At 35.6% G+C, this 19518-nt stretch overlaps 1 protein-coding gene across 4 annotated transcripts in view; it reads right to left on the bottom strand.

The window, feature by feature from the left end:
* Positions 1-18987, bottom strand: part of Rap1a (RAP1A, member of RAS oncogene family) — an 85888-nt gene extending 66901 nt beyond the window's left edge. Inside the window, exons 1-3 of one of the 4 annotated variants that reach the window (XM_021265669.2) lie at positions 18838-18978; positions 10365-10456; positions 537-579 (exon numbers count right to left, since the gene is read on the bottom strand). The gene's annotated coding sequence lies outside the window, so the exon portion shown is untranslated. Of the gene's footprint in view, positions 1-536; positions 580-10364; positions 10457-18837 lie in introns of all 4 variants that reach the window. The other 3 variants (XM_021265670.2, XM_087213276.1, XM_004853723.4) reach the window with 3 other exon arrangements.
* Between the last annotated feature and the right edge of the window lie 531 nt (positions 18988-19518).

Genomic DNA, 19518 nt, shown 5'->3' with positions numbered 1-19518 from the left:
AAAATATAATGCTAAAATGAAAATATAGAGAGAACAAAACTGGAAAAGTCTTGCATCCAGAATTGTCTAAAATTACCTGGAGGAATAAAATATGGTTGCCTAGGCTCTACTCTCTCTCAGTATTTCTGTTTGGGGGATGCATTTTAAGCCACGAGAGTGGTTTTTATTAAATGAGGTATACTTGCACCATAATACTATCCCATGGAAATATGAAATCTAGTTAAATACATTTTAATTTGGTTTAAGAAATTTTTAAAATTATGTACTGAAATGACAGAAATAATTTAAACCTGAAAGATCAAGATATCCCCACTAAACCACTCTCTTTCATGAATTTGAAAATTCAAATTTTCTCACAAACTACTAAAGACATCCTATTCTTCATTATCTCTCTGGGGCAAAAGGCATTATGAAGAAGACAAAAGAAATATGCAAGATTCATAAATTTGCCACTGAAATAAAATTACTTCAAAACCATAGTGTTATAGAAAAGCAACAGTTTACCTAAATCTGCAAATTCCAGAATTAATCATTACCTTTCTCTGGGCACCATAATTCATAAACAGTACAGTTTGAATCCTATGATGAAAATAAAACAAGTAGAAAACAAGAGTCACTGTTGGATAATAAAAACTAGGATACTGTCAATGATCCTCAATTTTCTAGTTAATAGATTTGTTTGGCACATCAACCTTGAAATTACACAGGATTCAAAATTCTGCCTATGTTAATTATTTCCCATGTTAAAAACTTTAGGTATAACTATTAAGGCATGAGCCAAAGATTTATTGTATACCTAAATAATGAAACTACCTAAGTATATAGCTAACAGCCCTCCTTAACTAATGGGAATTTACAAGGCTAAGCAAAATAGGGGATTACAAAGGATAAGATAATATTCTAGTCCCTATGGGTTTCCCACCCCTGTTTCTGAGAGGCATCAATGACAACTTTTTGGCAACAGTAGCAGCAGCAATAAAATTTCAGTGCTTTTATTACGTATGTACTCATTTAATTGTCCAACATGTCTATGAAATAGATACTGTTCTTTTTTACTTTACAGATGAGAAAATTGAGAAATGAGGTTAAGGAATAGCTGATAGGTACTATATGCAAACTTTTGCCAAATATTTTGTCTGCTGACCAGAAATAACACAATCAAATGAGCAAACATTCAAAGTGAGATTTAGCATGCTATGTATATAAAGCGGTTAAATTCTGTAAACAGTTATCAAAAAAGATATAAATATAACTGAGGCAAACCTGAGTTAGAATAAAACGGTTTCCAAGGCATATCGATAGTACAGAATTTTCCCATTTCTATCAACGATCATATTCAGATAACTAGCAACTCAATTTTGCTTCTGTTTTAAAATACTAATTATTAACATGTAATTCTATTTCAGAAATTCTATTTGCTAATTCACGTGTAAAGCTTTGAATCCATTTTATCTACTAAGAACATTCCTCCTTAAAGTTTTATAAAACTTGAGCCAGGGATTTAGCTCAGTGGTGCCGCACCTGCCTCGCAAGCATAAGGTCCTGAGTTCAATCCCTGGGACTGAAAAAACAAAAAGTTTTATAGAAGTTAATTTCATATTTTATAATGAATTAATTTTATAACACTTATTTTTTGTTAAAATATATGAACAGGGCCAGAGATGTAGCTTAGTGGCACTGTGCCTGCCTGGCAAGGGCAAGGTCCTGAGTTTGATTCTGGTACTGAAAAATATAAAATACAATACAATACAATAAAATATATGAACAATGTATAAAGTAAAAAGTTTAAAGGGGGGAAATAAAAGTGCCAGTAATCCCACTATTGTAGATAATAATTTAGGTCCTTTTGGTGTTATTTTAGCCTGTGTCCTATACAGGACTAAATAGATATTTGTAAAATATAGTAGTGAAAACTACAGAAACACTGATAATCTGCTTTATCCTCCTTAACAAAAAAGTACTTTTTATGATTGATTTTCTATAAAACACTTTGGTTTATAGTATCTGAAAACAATCTTTTTGTTGTTTGTTTTTGGTTTTTTGAGACAGGGTCTTGCTACAGTATATAGGATGACTGACTATGTAGCCAAGATTCACCTCAAACTACTGAGTGCGTGTGCCACCACACCTGGCTAAACAATTACAGTATCATACGGTGAAAATTAATCATATGGTGGGAGGGGGTGTTGGTTCTTTACCTAAAGAGCACTTTCTTTTACAAGTTATCTGAATGTTCAAAAAAATCATTATTTTTTTTTCTAATTAAATAGCTATCTTTGTTATACTATTTTAAAACTTTGGGCCAGGGATTTAGCTCAGTGGTTTTGCTGCCTGCTGCGCAAGCACAAGGACCCAAGTTCCATCTCCCATACCAAAAAAAAAAACCTTCACATGTCCATCTTCTGCATGTCAACATACAGAAAACATTAAACACATGGTTATAGAAGTATTATGGCTGAAAAAGGTCAAACTGTGACAATTCACTATAAGCTCAGCCCAGAACACTTGAACCTAAACAGAGCCAGCTAAGAAATCCACAAAGCAATGATTCTTTTTTTTTTTTAATGCTTCTTTATATCCATTATCTAAGGCCTACTATTACTTACACACACATGTAAGCAGATGGCACTGAGTGGTGACACGATCTCAAGCTTGTTCTATTCATGACAGTAGCCCAATCTAAAGCATAATGGGAATAGAATGACATCATCTAAAACTTTCCTTAAACATGGTTTCAACTATAGACTTAGATATGTTCCTGAATTATAATGACGTCATATGCCAATATTAATGTTACAATTTTAAAATTAGAGTGAGATATTATTAGTCAGAAGCTACTAACAATTTACTTAAAATTCAAAGGGATGGTTTACAACTAGCATTTATCATAAGTGTAAAATTCAGTATTCAAAAGGCACAGAATTTTTTTAATACAGAGAGGATATTACTATTTGACCAATTTTGAATTACTTAGTCCTAGACGTCTTATCATTTGAATTGAAGAGAAACTGCACTAAAGTATCCTAATATCTAAACACAAAAATAAAGACAGGTCTGATTAATGTAAAATTCACATTCCCAAATCACTTGTGCATGGTTTTTCTTAATTTAATTCAATATTCATAAATAATTACATTTATAAAAGTCCTACCACATCAACTTTTAGAGATACACATCTATAGGGCAAATTGACACACATTATATGCAAACAATTTTCTGAAGCATGAAAACTTCATACTTGAGTTACGTATGTCATTAAACTGTGATCAAGATGAAAAACAGGATACAACAGCAAAGCAGTCTAAAAGCTGCCACACAGAAAGCTAGCAGGAAGAAACAAAACACTCTACACCAAGAACCAAAATATTATATAGTTACTGTTTATAGACCTTTCAAACTTTAGTCCCTGACAACTCACAATAAAATTTAAAATGTTCCTTCTTCACAGAAACAATCCTCTCAGTTCCACATAGATTTATTGTACTTTGAATGCAAACCAATAAAACAGACTGCACATTTCATGAAGTGATGATCACTGTACTGCTACATACGGTGACAGACACATCATGCACATCCTCTTTGAAGATACCAGAAGGCTCTAGTATCTCATCCAAAATATTCTACTCCCTTCAACATCAATTTACCTCCTCATCACCTTCATTTCATCAATTTCATTTCTCCTTTTTGGTATGGCTGGGGATTTAGCTCAGCAGTTCTGCCACCTGCCTAATTTCTCCTTTTTGTAAAAGTACATTTCTAATCCAGTTCAGTAAATTTCTAATCCAGCAACTTTTTTGTGACATGTATCAGCAATCCTTCCCTTTCTCAAACTTTCTCTAATAAAATTACTTCAATTTCTTAATAGGCATCCATTCCTATAAGACATTCATTTAAAATAACTACAAACTCAAATTTAATTAGATATCAATTAATTTGAGGATTAGAAATGTTAGACATGGAGTTACAGACATCACACAGTTTGTTTTGTTTTGTGATATTGGGGATTGAGCCTGTGATGTTCTACACTGAACTACATCCCTAGCCCTTTCTATTTTTCTATTTTGAGATAAAGTCTCATTATATCAAGGCTAGCCTCAAATCTGTAATCTCTCCTGCCTCAGCCTCCCCTAATAGCTAGGATTACTGGTATGTCCCACCACACCCGATACACACATACTTTAAAATCCTATTACTTGTTAAATGTGACAGAATCCTAAGTTCATATTTCTGAACAAACCATACACTTCGATGTACTAATGGAAGACAAACACATGAATCCACTATACATATACGCCACTGCAATAGACATTAAATAGACAACTGTTGGCTATATAAGCATTTTGACTACTGTGATTCTATCACCTCATTTCAGAATACTATAAAAAATTTTAAAATAATTACAATAACCAAAAGATGTCTTGATTGTAAATACTAGTTTAAAGCAGATTTTTTAGAAATAGCTGAAAACTTCATAAATTATTAACTTCACAAAATTTAAGAGAAAATTACTCTTTCCAAGTGTCTAGTCTTTATTTCCCTCCTCAGGATTTTTATCACGTGATTTATTATAACGTAATTTAAACCTCACTGGAAAGGGATGTAAGAGAGAAAAAACCTAAAGTCATTTAATTATTTCTGAAGAAACTTTCTAGATTTATCTCTGAGGAAATAGTGTACATTGAAAAAAAGATTATAGGAACAGAGTAGTCTCTTGCCTTTCATTCATTTATTCATTCCTATTCAGTCATGTTTGTAGGTAAGCAGGGCACAAATATTTAGTGACCACCTATTTTCTGCTTTGTAATAGAAGTTTGCTATCAGCATGATTCTGTATAATTAGAACTGTGTGAATTTTCGTAAGTTAAACAACTACTTTGAGTTTCATCACCTGTAAAACTAGGACAATACCAACATCTACTTCATAGGTTTACTGTATAGTTTAAATGGATGTAAGAGGTTTACCTTCAAAAAAAATATTAATCCCTTCTTTTCATAGGTCTCCCTAAAGATTACATTTATTGATGATTTCAACCTTTATATAAGAAATCTTTTATTCTCTATGCTTTCCATGTCTTTAAAGAAATTTTTCTATCAAGTGAATTGACATTTTATTAGCTAGATAAGTAAAGGCTAATCAGAACTCTCAAATTTTCAAAGACTTGGAAATTAATCAAACTCAATGATAGAATTTTTTCCCTCCACTTTTCTATTCTTTTTTAGGTAGTGTTAGGGATTAAACCTAGAGTCTCAAACATGCTTGGCCAGAGCTCTACCACTAAGCTATCTCCCCAGCCCCAATGCTAGGTAGGTTCTTAAGGGGCCAACACCAATTTTATTTCACTATGGTACCAACCTACAAATCACCACAAAGTATGAGAATGAGTTGTGGTAATTAGCCCCAAAAACTTGAGTCAATATAACTATTGGTCAAAAAAAAAAGATACACGATATCTTGCCTGTATAAATCTACAGGGAACAAATACACAATTCTTGACATTTTGCAATATAAAAATAATTCATTCTCATCTCTAAAGACCTCTAGGAAAAACAATTTATAGACTATAAGTTAGTGATTTAGTAACTACTAGTTACTCTACAGGTTTGTTTTCAGATAGTAAAATAATAATTATTATTATTTGTTCAGTAGCCTGTTTATTAAATTTATTCCATCTCAGACACATATATTTGGACACACACTCATGCCTAAACCTAGATTAGATTCTTATCATTAAAAGTAGGTACAGAATTATTTTGGTGTAGTGATAGAGCAAGATTTGTTTAGTGCTGCCCTTTATTGTTGAGATTTAGTTTGCTCCTAAATTTTTTATATTTAAATAAAGTTGCTATCCTTGTACAAACGGCCTCTTTTTCTTTTAGTTATTAACTTAAAACATATTTCCCAAGGAAGGATTAATAAGCCAGTGGGTGGACAGTGGGGAATCACTAAGGTTTATTAGCAGGCATAGTCATATCTTCATCTTTAAAATATCTGTCCAGTAAGGGTAATACCAGTTGCAAGCTTATTGTAAACACTAAATGGGATCAAGAAGCTGACAGTACAATAAAGAACTATGCAGATATAAATTATTATACTCATAATATTGCCACAAAGTCTAATTGCAGAAGAATCATAGTTAACTGAAGATTATTAATCACATATGCAAACTGTTTCTTTGGGGCTCTTATTTTATCTTAGAATTCTAAGGACAGCACAATGCCATGAGAAAAAGTGAGCCTCAACAAATAACCATTCGGAAATGACCTATTATTTGTCCTGTGAGCAAATACCTGCTTCAGAACATGGGCTTGCCTCAGAAGTATGGAAGTAGCTTACTCTTGAAGCATGACAATATTTGTGCCCAGATAAGGAGAAAGGAGATGTTATCTCTTCTACACATGGTTCAGCTAGTATTATTAGTAATACCTCCTTCAAGTTCAAAAGTTATATTTATTCATAAAAAGAAGTAATGAAGTGTCTTCTCTTTATTTATCAGAACAAAATTCAAATTAACTCTTGGACCTATGTGATTTGTTCCCTATTAACCTCATCTACCAGTCTCTTCCCAGCCTGGGGGCCTTCTTGCTATTCCTCAAATATAAAGGAATGACAAGTGCTTTTTACTTTAGGGCCTTTTTACCAACTGGGCCCTCTATGTGGTTCACTCTTCTCGCTGATCATCTGACATTTTGTCACTTAGGTTCCACATTAAGTATTACCATCTCAATACTTAATCTAAAACCTTCCACCATTTTCTATCACTTCATCTTGTGATAGTTTCTTTATAGCATTTGGGACACTTGAAATATTCTTGCTTACGTGTTTATTTTACTGTTTCTCTGCACTACTATCCTCACTGGTATAAAGAGTTCCAACAGTCTTATTCAATAATAAATCTCTAGTTCTTGAAATAGTACCTACCACCCAATAATCACTCAGTAACCAAACGGTGTAATATCAGTTGAGAAAATTATTTTGATGTTTTAGTCAGGAACTTTCATTTAGCACTCAAAACTGCAGATGAGGAGAGTAAGAGAAATGTATATAATATTCTATTAAACCAGTAGGCTTCATTTTTTTTACTTTGATCTATGGCATAGAAAGATATAAAATGTTTCACATATTTCACATGTTACATTATATAAAAACTGAATGAACAAGCCACGTACCAGTCGCACATGCCTGTAGTCCCAGCTACTAAGGAGGCTGAGGCAAGAGGATCACGCAAGCATAGGAATTCAAGATTCAAGGCCAGCCTAGGGAACACAGTAAGACCCCATCTCTCTTTTTTTTTTTGGTACCGGGGATGGAACTCAGGACCTTGTGCTTGCGAGGCAGGGTGCAGCGCCACTGAGCTAAATCCTTGGCCCAAGAACTCCTCTCTTAAAAATAGTTTTAAAAAAATTAAATGAACGGGACAGGGATTTAGCTCAGTGGTGCCATCACCTGCCTCACAAGCACAAGGTCTGATCCCCGGTACCAAAAAAAGTTCAATCCCCAGTATCAAAAAAAGAAAAAAAAATTAAATGAACTATCTTATTTTATAATAGAACACTATGAACTGCCAGTTACTTAATCTAATAATTTGCTTTCCCTGCCAAAATGTGAGCAAGCTTCTAAGAATCTAAGACACAAAGACAGGTCATCACTCAGTGGCGCCACGCCTGCCTCGCAAGTGCAAGGTCCTGAGTTCAATTCCTGGTACTGGAAAAAAATTTAAAAATAAAGACAGGTCATCATAGTGTCAGAACCATAATATTTCAAACCAAGGAAGATTCTCTCAGCCACAATTTAGGGGGTTGGGGGAGGCAGTCCTAAGAGAATGACTGTAGTTCTAATTTCTGTTAACAGGCAGAAATATCCTCAAACCTATTAAAATGAACTGGAATTTTATAGTTTGTAAAATTAAATCACTGCTTTGACTATCTGAGGTCCCTTTAGTAAGTGAAATAGTCAACTGACCAGATCTGAACTTGTGCAGTATCACATAACAAAAACAGTATTTTTATGATATGATTTTTTTTCTTTTCCTTTTTTTTTGGTACCAGGGATCAAACTCGGGTCCTTGTGCTTGCGAGGCAGGTGGCGGAACCACTGAGCTAAATCCCCGGCCCTAGAAACAGTATTTTTAAAACGCTGCACACATACATATAATCCCTAACACTATGTGCTACATTTGCTTATGAATAAAAGTATTTAAAAAGTATTTTCAAGGATACTTTTAAAGGGAATAAATTTAAACAACAATTAGTAAGGACCTCATTTCTAGATCTAGACAATATTTGGGGAAAAGAAAGTATGACAACTCACTGGTTTAAAAATGCAAATGTCGGGCCGGGGGTTTACCTCAGTGGTTCCACTGCCTGTGTCCCAAGCGCAAGGTTCCGAGTTCAATCCCCGGTACCAAAAAATATGCAAATGTCTTGGAAGTACCACAAGGCTGTAGTTTTTGAAAAAATACAGACTGTTTCTTTTCTCAACAGGAAGATAGTGAGCAGACTAATTCATAGCTCATGTGAGTTTACTTATTAGTCAAAAAGAAAATAGTAATATCAGTCTTCAGGCCATTTGCTTATGTACTATTCAGCCAAGTGGAAAGTATGAGTAGAGCTAGAATCAGGTATGAGAATATCTAAAAATGGCACCTACAAACTCCTGTTTTTTAAAATCAGGACAATTAAAGAAGGAGAGAGAGAACAGGAATACTAAAAGTAGTATTTCTGTCTAAAGATCACACAATTCCCTATTTTTTGTTGCTCTATATTTCAATGCCTTCAAAATTCTAAACTGTTTAACATGAAGTCTGTATTTCACTTATCACCTCTGCTCACTAAATTGATGTTTTTAAAGTCTAGCAGCATCTGTGAACACTGCAAAAACCACATGCAAAAGAATTCTACCTACAGAATTCATTATAATTCTATATAATTTTAATATATCTCCAGAAATACAAAATCTAAAAGAATTTACTGTTAAATAATAATTCAAAATGCTAAATAAACAAAATTTCTGCAGAAGACTATGTGAATTTTTTTAAAGCATAAATATTTCCTGTTCACTGGTGAAATGATGTCTTTTACCATTCAATTAAAAAAAAAAAGGTAGTAACAAGCAAAGTGTACTGAGTCCCATCTTCTCTCAAAAATGACCAAACTCCAGGTAGCCTACACCTTAAAATTCAGACTGTTTCTTTTGAACTTTATCTCCAAACTAGATACATAGATCTTGCCAACAGTGGCTCTCAGCAACTTCCCCAAAATCTTCCCTTTTCTTTTCCATTAAGCCCTCAGATCTTGCCATACCTGTATTAAGTTAAACCAGTCTCCCTGTCTTGTCTTTGCTTTTTTCAGTTTACTCTATAGCCTCTAGACATATTCAACTTTTTGATGAATGCTCTTATAATTTTCTTTATATCAAAACTTCTTGTACACCTGAAGAAACTCTATACTTCTCAACTTAGTATTCAATGACTTACAAAGTCTAGCCCCAAAATCCACCTGGTATGGCCTCAACTCCGTATTTTCTAACTATACTAAAGCATGGTTGTCTGTCATATCAATTTTCTGTCCTTCAAACTCTACCGTACTTTCTTTCTGAATTGGCACATGCCATTCCTCCCACAAAGAATGTCTACCAGTCTTCCTCCATATGCCATTGAGCACAACAACCCATTTGCATCTCTGTATTTATATTTGTAAACAAGAATATAAAAATGAGGTACTTCTTCCCTCCTACAGACTGGCAGAAAAAAATTTAACAAAAATAGCTAGCTTTTATTACATAGCTACTATGTATGTGAAGAGGTTTTATACATTATTTCCAACTCAACAATCCTATATAGTAAGTAGTATTATTCTTTAAGAGATAAGAAAGCTAAGGTTTAGAAACATCATCATATAGGTAGCAAGTTGCCTCAAGTCATGTAGTTAGTTAAGTGGTGAAGCAAGGATTTGAACCCAGGCTTGCCTAACTCCAGAGCTATCTCTAAATCCTAACAGTTTAAGTCAGATCTACGTTGACTATCCTCCTTATCTACTGATATAATTTGGTTTTACATAATATATTACATGCTATAACACAAGATTTTTCATGTTTGCCATTTCAGTAAAAGAACTTAAAAGTTCTGTATCTCTCAAAAAAATTAACAATTCTCAAATTGCAACTTTAATCAGTTTTTGTCACAAAAATTACTTTTATCTAAAATATTTTTTAAACAAACTCATTCCAACCAACTTTTCAGAATAGCTGCAAATTACTACTCAAGCACTAGAATGATTTTACAAGTTAATAATATGAGGATTTTGTGAGTACAACCCAAAAATGTAACAGATAATCTATCAAATTGGCAAAGATTGTAAAAACTGACCTACTCAATGCCATTGAAGGTGCAGTGAGACACACACTCTTATACAGGGTAACCACCCTCTGATCCAGTTATCCCACTCCTGGGAATCTATCCTAAAGAAAGGAAAAAAAAAAAAAGACGCAATAAAGATAAATGTACAAAACTATTTTTTCCAGTGTTACTTAAAATAGTAATTTTTTAAAAAATCAACCTCAAACTCTCACACTAGAAGACCAACATCCCATTCAGGAAAAATAAAAGTAATATTGAAATAGTGTATGTAAAGGTATAAATCTAATTTTTTAAAAAGTACATGCAAGAAAAGAACTGGAAAAATATACATGAACACAACAGTAATTTTCTCTCTGTGATAGGATCATGGGTGATTTTCAATTTCTTTACGCTTAATGTTTTTATTTCAAAATTTGCCTCAATGTAACATGAAAAAAAAGTTTCATTTGACTACCACATAGCAAGGAAGTGGTTGAGCTTAGACTGAAACATAGCTTAAAAGCTACTAGAATACTGCTTCTAAAAACTTGAAACTGATGATTCTATTAGGGGTACAAGAAACCAATTTGGAGAATTATCATCAGCATAAACAAATCTAATAGAATTGAATAAAATCAAGTAAAATGGAATAAAATAGTATTGAAAACAACCCAGGGCGCATCACAGATAAGGTATTATTTTATAAAACTTTTGTTTTAAATAAATATTTAAGAATTATATGAATAAAAAAAAAAGTTTAAGCAGTTATAGTCACTGAAAATATCCTGAGCATAACAAGGACATATTACTTAGAACAGGAATTACATTTTCCAGTGTAAAAACTTCAGACTTGTTTTGTTTCCGTCTTCTATTAAGCTCATGTTTTCCCCTAGGTTGTGTAAAGAATGTCATCTATGGGCTGGGATTTAGCTCAATACCACCACGCCTGCCAGGCAAGCACAAGGTCCCAAGTTCGATCCCCGGTACCAAAAAAAAAAAAAAAAAAAAAAAAAGAATGTCATCTAAAATTCAGTAGTATTTGAGAAAGTATAAAAGACCTACTATCTAAGAGTCAATATACCAAAAGCAAGCTTCACAGTTAAAGACACTGCTTTATGTCTACTTCAAATAAAACATGTCTAATTAACCTTAACTGTAAAACACACAAAATGGCAGAAAAATTATACTCATTTTGCAAACTAAATACAGAACTGTTGCATTAATAAGTACATCAGTTAAGTCTGGGGGGAGGGGCTTGAAAATAAAAATGGCAAGCTACCAACATTCACAAAAAGTGCACACTGATGTATTTTGTCTATTCACACACTTCTGTCCTAACAGGCAGTTAATTTTAGTGGCACAGGATGATTTTAATCAAGTAGAAAAAAATGAACAAACTATTCTACAAAACAATTTCTGACATTAAACATAGAATACATACTGAGAGCTGAACACAAGAAAACTCTCAAGACAATGTAATGTGTGCAATGTGTATAATAAATAATTATGAGTGTGTGTGTGTGTGTGTGTGTGGGAGAGTTACAAAGTAAAAAGTACTGGACCGGAATAACCAGGCAATACAGCAAACAAAAAACAATTTTTGGTGATGTTCCAAATTGAACCCAAAGCCTTGTGGATACTAAATATACACTTCACTGAGCAACACCCTGAGCCTACAACTGTTATTTACTATATTTAAACAACTGGGAAACTTACTTGCTCTAGTAGTACTAAAAATCTGTTAGAAAATGAGAGCACAGGAAGAGTTGTTTAACAACTAAGAGAGAATTCAAAATATTCACATTTATTTTATTTAAAAAATGAGTATTGTTCTATTTTTACTCTGCCATGAAAATACATTTTTTTTTTGGAACTGGGGTTCAAACTTGCCTTTGCAAGGCAGGCAGCAGCACCACTGAGCTAAATCCCCAGTGAAAATACATTTACTTATAAAAACATATGTCAGGCTCTAACACATATAAAATAAAGTACTGTACTAGATTATAACTAACCTTAAAGTAGAAACTATACATTTATATCTGTGTTCATCAAAAATCTAATTTTGAGTCATTCAACATCTTTTCAGTGACTGAATCTGAAATCTATCAATGAAATTATGCAATATTTTCACAATGGAATTTAAAGGAGTTCCAAAGGTATTAACAGATTTGCAATAAAGTGTAAACTACATAAAATTTAACAATTACTGTTAAATTTCAAGTGCTACAAGAATACCTTCAAGTGGTTGCTTTCTTAAGGTTCTATGGTATAGCCAACTTGTCTAGAACAGAATGATTCTATTTATAAATGAATTTTAAAATATCACTGAAATACACTGAATGAATTTACTCTCCAGATTATACATTTGACAGATGTGAAATGTTCAGTCTACAATAAGAGATTTCCTACTACTGACTTAAGAGTAGTACAAACTACACTTGGGATTTGACCCAACAGTTATATCTAGTTCTCTGTGTCTCTCTCGCTAGTTTTGTCTTTGACAGGTAATCCACAGTTCTATCCCGAGGAAGTTATTTTTTACATCTAGAATAAGTAGGTACAACATAGTCCTGCAAACAACCATGAATAAGTAACATGTTATGAGTAATATATACTTGTGTGTTCAAAGTAAGGCCTTTCAAAATTTTAATTAATCCAATCATGTCTTTCATCTGTTACGTGTAGTTTAGTATATTCTAATTCTTATAAACTGTGGCCTAATTTAAATATATTCTGAAATCAAACAGATATATGCATATATCTTAAATATAATCTGAAATCAAACAGATATATGCATATATCTTACATTTGGTTAATTTTGCCATTCCATCCTTTGACTCGTCATCAATGTGAACTAAATAGGTTAGAGATACGAAACACTGGGAAAACTGGAGATTTATAGTTTATTTTCAGTTTCAACATAAACTTATATAGCCTAAATAAGTCAAAAGTGCTTTTTAAAAAGCCATTTATTTCCTTTTTTTTGGAGATAGGGTCCCAAGGCTGGCCTTGAACTCAACTAGGTAGCCCAGGCTGGCCTTCAAATCACACAATCCTCCTGCCTCAGCCTTCCCAACTGCTGGGATCACAGGTGTGCGCCACCACATCCGGCTTCAAAAGCTATTTCTTGACTAATGATTGAAGTTCATTTCATAAAACAGAATTAATCCTCTATATCTATACCATGTACTTCTTTTTTTAAATTTTATTGGTACATTTTAGGTATACAATATAATGACATTGATCATTGGAAATTTGTATCTTTACATAATCTATCTTGGTTCTTATTTTTTTCCCCAATATACTATGTACTTCTGAAGTTATAGTAAAAGGATTATTTTTAGACCAGTTATAAAAATATCATTTCTTGTTTCAACTCTACCTTAATAGTCACATACAATTTCCTTTTTCTTTTTTAATTGGTGGATATATCTGTGCATGTTTATACCTTCTGCTTCTAAAAGGCCTATTTTCTAGTGGAAATGAGAGCATGGCACAATGCTCTGTGGAACTGTTTTGTTGATCAGAACATCACAATAATGAACAAAGCTGACCTCACAGATTCTTTACTCAGCTGGATTATTTAACTTTTAGACAAATTATCATCTTAACCAGTCACCTCAAAACTGTATGAAGGGGACTAAGTGTGAATCGTTCAATGCAAACCCATCATCACTATTACCAAAAAATTTGCAATGTAAATGAGCTTATACTATCTGGGTATGAAATACTGAAAAACACCTAAACTATCGCTTGTAATTCCCAAATGCACATGCACACATGCACACACGCACACACAAAGGGACGCTTCATCTGTCTCAGTACCATACACAAGCTTAAGTTTTTCAATACTAATATTTTCCATAAGATATGATTTGGCATTAAGTTGCATACCAATTATATAACATTAGAATAAGCATAAAATGTCTGGAAATATGCCATAACTCTTTTTCACAACTGATTTAGTTTAATTTGAAAATGAACATTAGGAGGCAGTAAGTTTATGTTCACAATTTTAAATGTACCACAATATTAAGATCCATTTTATATGAGTTATTTTTATTGAACATCTAACATAAGAGAATTTTAGATCCAAGAACTTTAGCAGTTATCTAAAGTTCAATGAGCATTTCCTGAGTCTCCAGCGTTGATCATACACACAGTGCTAGGTGCTTTCAAGTAATTCAGTTCAACTTATTTCCTTTACAGATGTCAAGGTTCTATGCTCATGCCAAATCAAGCTATCTAGAACAGAACTAGAAATGATAAGCCAACCCTTCATAATGGTATTATTTTCTATCAAAATAGATGAATAGCATTCTCTTCTATAAAAAAATTTCAACCTGGTGTGGTGGTACACATCTGTAATACCAGAACTTGGCATGAGGCATGAGGATCACTAAGTTTGAGGCCCACCTGGACTATACAATGAGTATACAGCCTACACTACATAGTGAGACCCTGCATCAAAAAGTAAATAAATGAATGAATGAATGAATAAATAAAAGATGCAATGCTGACCTTATTTTTAAAAAAGTCTGTTTTTAATAACTGTAATTACAATGATTTAAAACTTTAACTGTGAGACCTCAATTAACTACTAGTTGTATAAGTTATCCCAAAGAACAAAACATGAAGCTGTCAAAACTATAAAATTCCGGGCCAGGGATTTAGCTCAGTGGTTCCAGCGCCTGTCTCACAAGTGCAAGGTCCCGAGTTTGATCCCCGGTACCAAAAAAAACCAAAACAAAACTGTAAAATTCTAAAAGCATCATACAACACAAATTACAGAGATCATTTTTTAAAATTCCTTTTTAAGAAAAGCAATAACTCATACAGATAACTGGATGCCTAACTGCAATGTCTATTTTATGTAAGAAATAATAATACACTAACAAAGTTCGTGAGCAACAGAAAACACTGGCAAGATCCGCAGTTATTTAGCTATTAGATTACAAATTATAATTGAATATAAACACTTCCTAAAGACAGAGACCCTGTCTAATTTATCTCTATATCTTCAATAGTTAGTACTCAGTGGTTAAATGTTAAAGACAGAGGTGAGCTAATATCAACCTAGTAATCTAAAATATCTTATTATATGACTGAAACTATTTTTGAAGTGTTAATAGTACCCAGTGAAAATGAAATTGATATGAAACTTAGGCTTAACAACTGTGGCTGTCAAAATAAGTATAACATATGCTTTGAAGGCAATTCAGAAATATACCAGACAAGTGTATTCATATACTTTGATCCCACTGGAAAGGAATCCCAAGGAAATGTTTCAAAAGAAAGCCAATGTTGCCTATGTAAATATTAATTTCATCACTATTTTAATGGAGAAAGGGAGGGAAACTACCTATATCCCCAACAACAGGAAAATGGAGTACTTTGCAATAACTGAAAAAGTTTAAAAATGTATTTACCTCCTAAATGGTCTTCCCAATTCTACTCATCTCCTCCCACCCAAGTTGACCTCCATACAGCAGCCAGAATGATGTCTACAAACTTAAGTCAGAATACATCTCTTTTCTACTTAAAATCGTCCAATGGCTGCCCATCTCATTCAAAGTAAAATTACTGTGGCCTATGACATCTTAGACCAATTCCAGCTACTTCTCTATCTCAAGCCTTCTCATTTTCTCTCCTGTTTACTATCCACCAACCACACTGAGATTTTACTCACAGATGGCCTAATAACCTTTTTTCTGAAAAGAACACACATCCCTCACTCCTTTCAGATCTCTGCTCCACTGTCAGGTCTTCCCTGCCAACATTTTCTCTAGCCCCTCACCCTACTTCACTCTTTTGCACACCTCTTATCACCTGACATACTCTACATTTATTTGGTCACGGCATGTCCTTTCTAATTAGAATATAAGCTCTATGACAGCAAGAACATCACTTTATCCACATAGTAAGCATTCACTAAGCACTTGCTGAATTAATATTAAATGCTGACATGACTATTAACTACATGAGAAACCATGTGTATGGAATAAATTTGAAAAAGAACAGGAAAACAAATCAAATTAAATGAGTATTTTCAAATGCTTATCACATTACTAAAAAGTAGTTTGTACAAATAAAAGTCATAAAGCAGTCATGATTATGATTTTAAGCTGTCAAAGTAATGAGAACAATCTTATTTCCTTCTAGATGCCATGGATATATTGATTTAAAACTGTTAATAGTTATTAATAAGAATTTTCCCCATAAAATTATAATAAAAATCTCTTAAATCTCAAAGTTTAGTCTGTAAGTATAGATGTTTTCATTCCTGAAGCCACATAAAAAGTGAAAAAAGGCTCTGAACAGTTTTTGTATGAAACTGAATTATTATCAGGGATTCCAGTTAACTTTTTTGTTGTTGTTTGTTTGATTTTTTTTTTTTTTTTTTTGAGACAGGGACTCACTGTAGTTTAGGCAGGTCTTGAACTCACTATGTACCCCAGCCTGGCCACAAACTTGCAGCGATCTTCCTGCCTCGGCCTCCCCAAGTGCTGGGATTACAGGCATGCGCCACCACGGCCAACCCAGTACACTTTTAGGACACTGTCTAAGGTTGGCTTCAGTTGATCCCTGAAATTGAAGGCAAAATTTTGCGCATAAAGGCGTGTTACTGTTTTCTGAGAACAGGGTCCACATATTTCATCATATTCTCAAAAATGTCAACAGCCTAAAAAAGGTTAAGAACTTTAATTTTATATAATAGTAGTGAAATAAAGTATTTTTACATAATGTACCATTCAAAAGGACAAGATATATAACACCTACAACACATCTTTGTAATCACTAAATTCATTCAACAAATACTGAACATGTATACTCCTTAATACTTTACACTTAATCATATTTGAAATAGAATGTAATTCAAAATGACAAGAAAATAAGATTCCCTGAAACATCACAATAAAAAAAGCATATCACCAGATGTGGTGGCACATCCCTGTAATCCCAGCACTGGGGAGGCTGAGACAGGACTGCTGTGAGTTTGAGTTCAAACCCAGCCTGAATTAGAGCAAGACCTTGTCTCAAAAAAAAAAAAATAAATAAATAAAAGAAAGAAAAAAAGAGTATCAAACTATAAGTTCAAAACAGACAATGTTATAAGAAAGTACATTAAGACAAAGGAGTCTGGGGCTTAATCTAGTGTCAAAATACTGCAGACATCAATTACACCAAAAGAAAAAAATTGCACATAGCATGCCCACCCCCACACATTCTGACAGGAAACCCAAAGAAAGTTTCCAAATCCTGTTTCTAGTAGCATTTCTTGTGAGACTGCCCTTCAGCATGCTTTTAAAGGTTGACTCCTCCGGTTAATCCAACAGCTAACACTTTATTCTTACTACAATAAAAAGCAGAAACTCAAGAAACCGAGAACAGTGGCTACCTGTAAGGAAGGCTTCAGCCATTAATGACCAGTCGTGTTACTCCTCCCTTCAAAGCAGTTAAGAAAGGATTTTATCTCCCCAAAAGAAATACAGTACATTACTCCTCACTGCTAGGTCTTTTTCAAAGAGGTCAAAGGTCCCCTAAACTCTTCTTTTCAGCCCTGTGATATCGCACTTTTTAAGCACAACTGTCTTCCCCTCTTCTCCCTATAGAAGTAAATTACACAATTCTTTAACTTCCTGAGAGGCAAGCGGCAATACTAACATCTCGACACTCAACAAATGCTAGGTTGAAGGAAGACAAGAATCACACCGTGACCTCCTTCCCGACATAATCTAGAGAAGTAGCCGAGATCCAAGAAAAAAGTGACACTGAAAAGGCGAACACATGGCATGTTACAGAAGACACGGAGGAAAGAGGGCGGGAAAGGGGCAGGGAAAAGGAGTGGGATGTAGAGATGTCAGCCCTATCCACTGGGGGAATAAAGGAAGGGAAGGGGGTCCCTGCACCGTGACAGAAGTGCACACCGAGAGAACACTCCAGTCCACCCGAACCTCTTAGCCCGGGGCAGGACAGAAAATTCACCCAACCCTCCACCCTCCTGCGCCCCTCAAAGGGCGAGCTGGGTTTGCGGGAAGCGGTGACCCTAGTCTGGGAACAGCAAGGGGGAAAGGCAGCGATGTCCAATCTTCTACATTTCTCAAGCAGCAATGGGAGAGGGCACTGCGTCCAAGGAGATGGCGAGGGAAAGGAGCTTGGGCCGTGACACCTCCAAGAGTTGGAGGGTGGGGGACACAATGTCCTCTTTCTCTCCCACACCCGGCCCGGCCCCTCCCGGCCGTCTCCCGAAGGCCCTGCCACAGGCGACCGGCTTGGTCCGCGGGCGCGGTTGGCTCTGGCCCAGGCGGCGGCCGGGCCTCGCGAGCCCCGGCCCCTCCCGCGGGCCAGGCCCCCGGCCGCCGCCCCGGACACCGAGGGAACGCGGAGGAGAAAAGGGGAGCCCGAGGACTGACCGGCGACACTACCCGCCTCAGCCCCAACTCGCCGCCCTGCGCCCCCCGCTCCCTCAGGGGCCGGCTGGGGCTCCCCGCCCCTCGCTCACCCCCCCGTCCGGCGCCTCCTCCACCGCCTCCTCCTCCTCCCTCCTCTCGGCCGTGGCTCCGGCTCCGGCTCCGGCTCTGGCTCTGCGCGGGGACGGCGACGGCGGCAGCCTGGGAACGGGGGCGGCGGCGGCGGCGGGGCCTCCAGAACGCGCACGCACGCAGCACGCCGCCCTGTCCCTAGCCCCGCCCCTCTCCGCCCCTCCGAGTCGCGTCGTGAAGGTTTCGGCCCCGCCTTCCCCGTGGCGTTCGAAGTCCGCTTAAAGGAGCCGCGAGGGAGGGGATGGGGGTTGCGGAGCGCTGTACTGCACAGCCACTTACAGCTCTGCAGAGTGCAGACTGAGGAAGAGGGTGGGATGAAGCGGAAATGAAATAAGGGAGGGTCAAAGATTTCGGCGGAATAAAATTGGGAGGGACCGAAACCATGCTATAAGTACTAATTGAGCACCTAATATGTGCTTGGCACCATTCCAGACACGGATAAAGCAAAGCCATAGGCAAGCCCAGGCCCCGGTGAAGCTTGCATTCTAATGTTAGGAGAGAGGGGAAACGAAACAATTGCAGATAGTGATAGTGGTGAGAAAAATAGAGCAGGAGACAGTGACTTTAGAGCTGGTCAGACTTTGCCTCTCAGAGAAGATCTTTGTGTACATACACGCATGACAGGAAAGAAGAAGCCTGGC

The sequence above is a fragment of the Heterocephalus glaber genome, unplaced genomic scaffold (assembly GCF_053883595.1).
Source record: "Heterocephalus glaber isolate CG9 unplaced genomic scaffold, H.glaber_assembly_v1.0 deba00001442, whole genome shotgun sequence".
Taxonomy (NCBI): Eukaryota; Metazoa; Chordata; class Mammalia; order Rodentia; family Bathyergidae; genus Heterocephalus; species Heterocephalus glaber.
The sequence above is the reverse complement of the archived record's forward strand: the minus strand, read 5'-3'. Positions and strand labels throughout refer to the sequence as shown.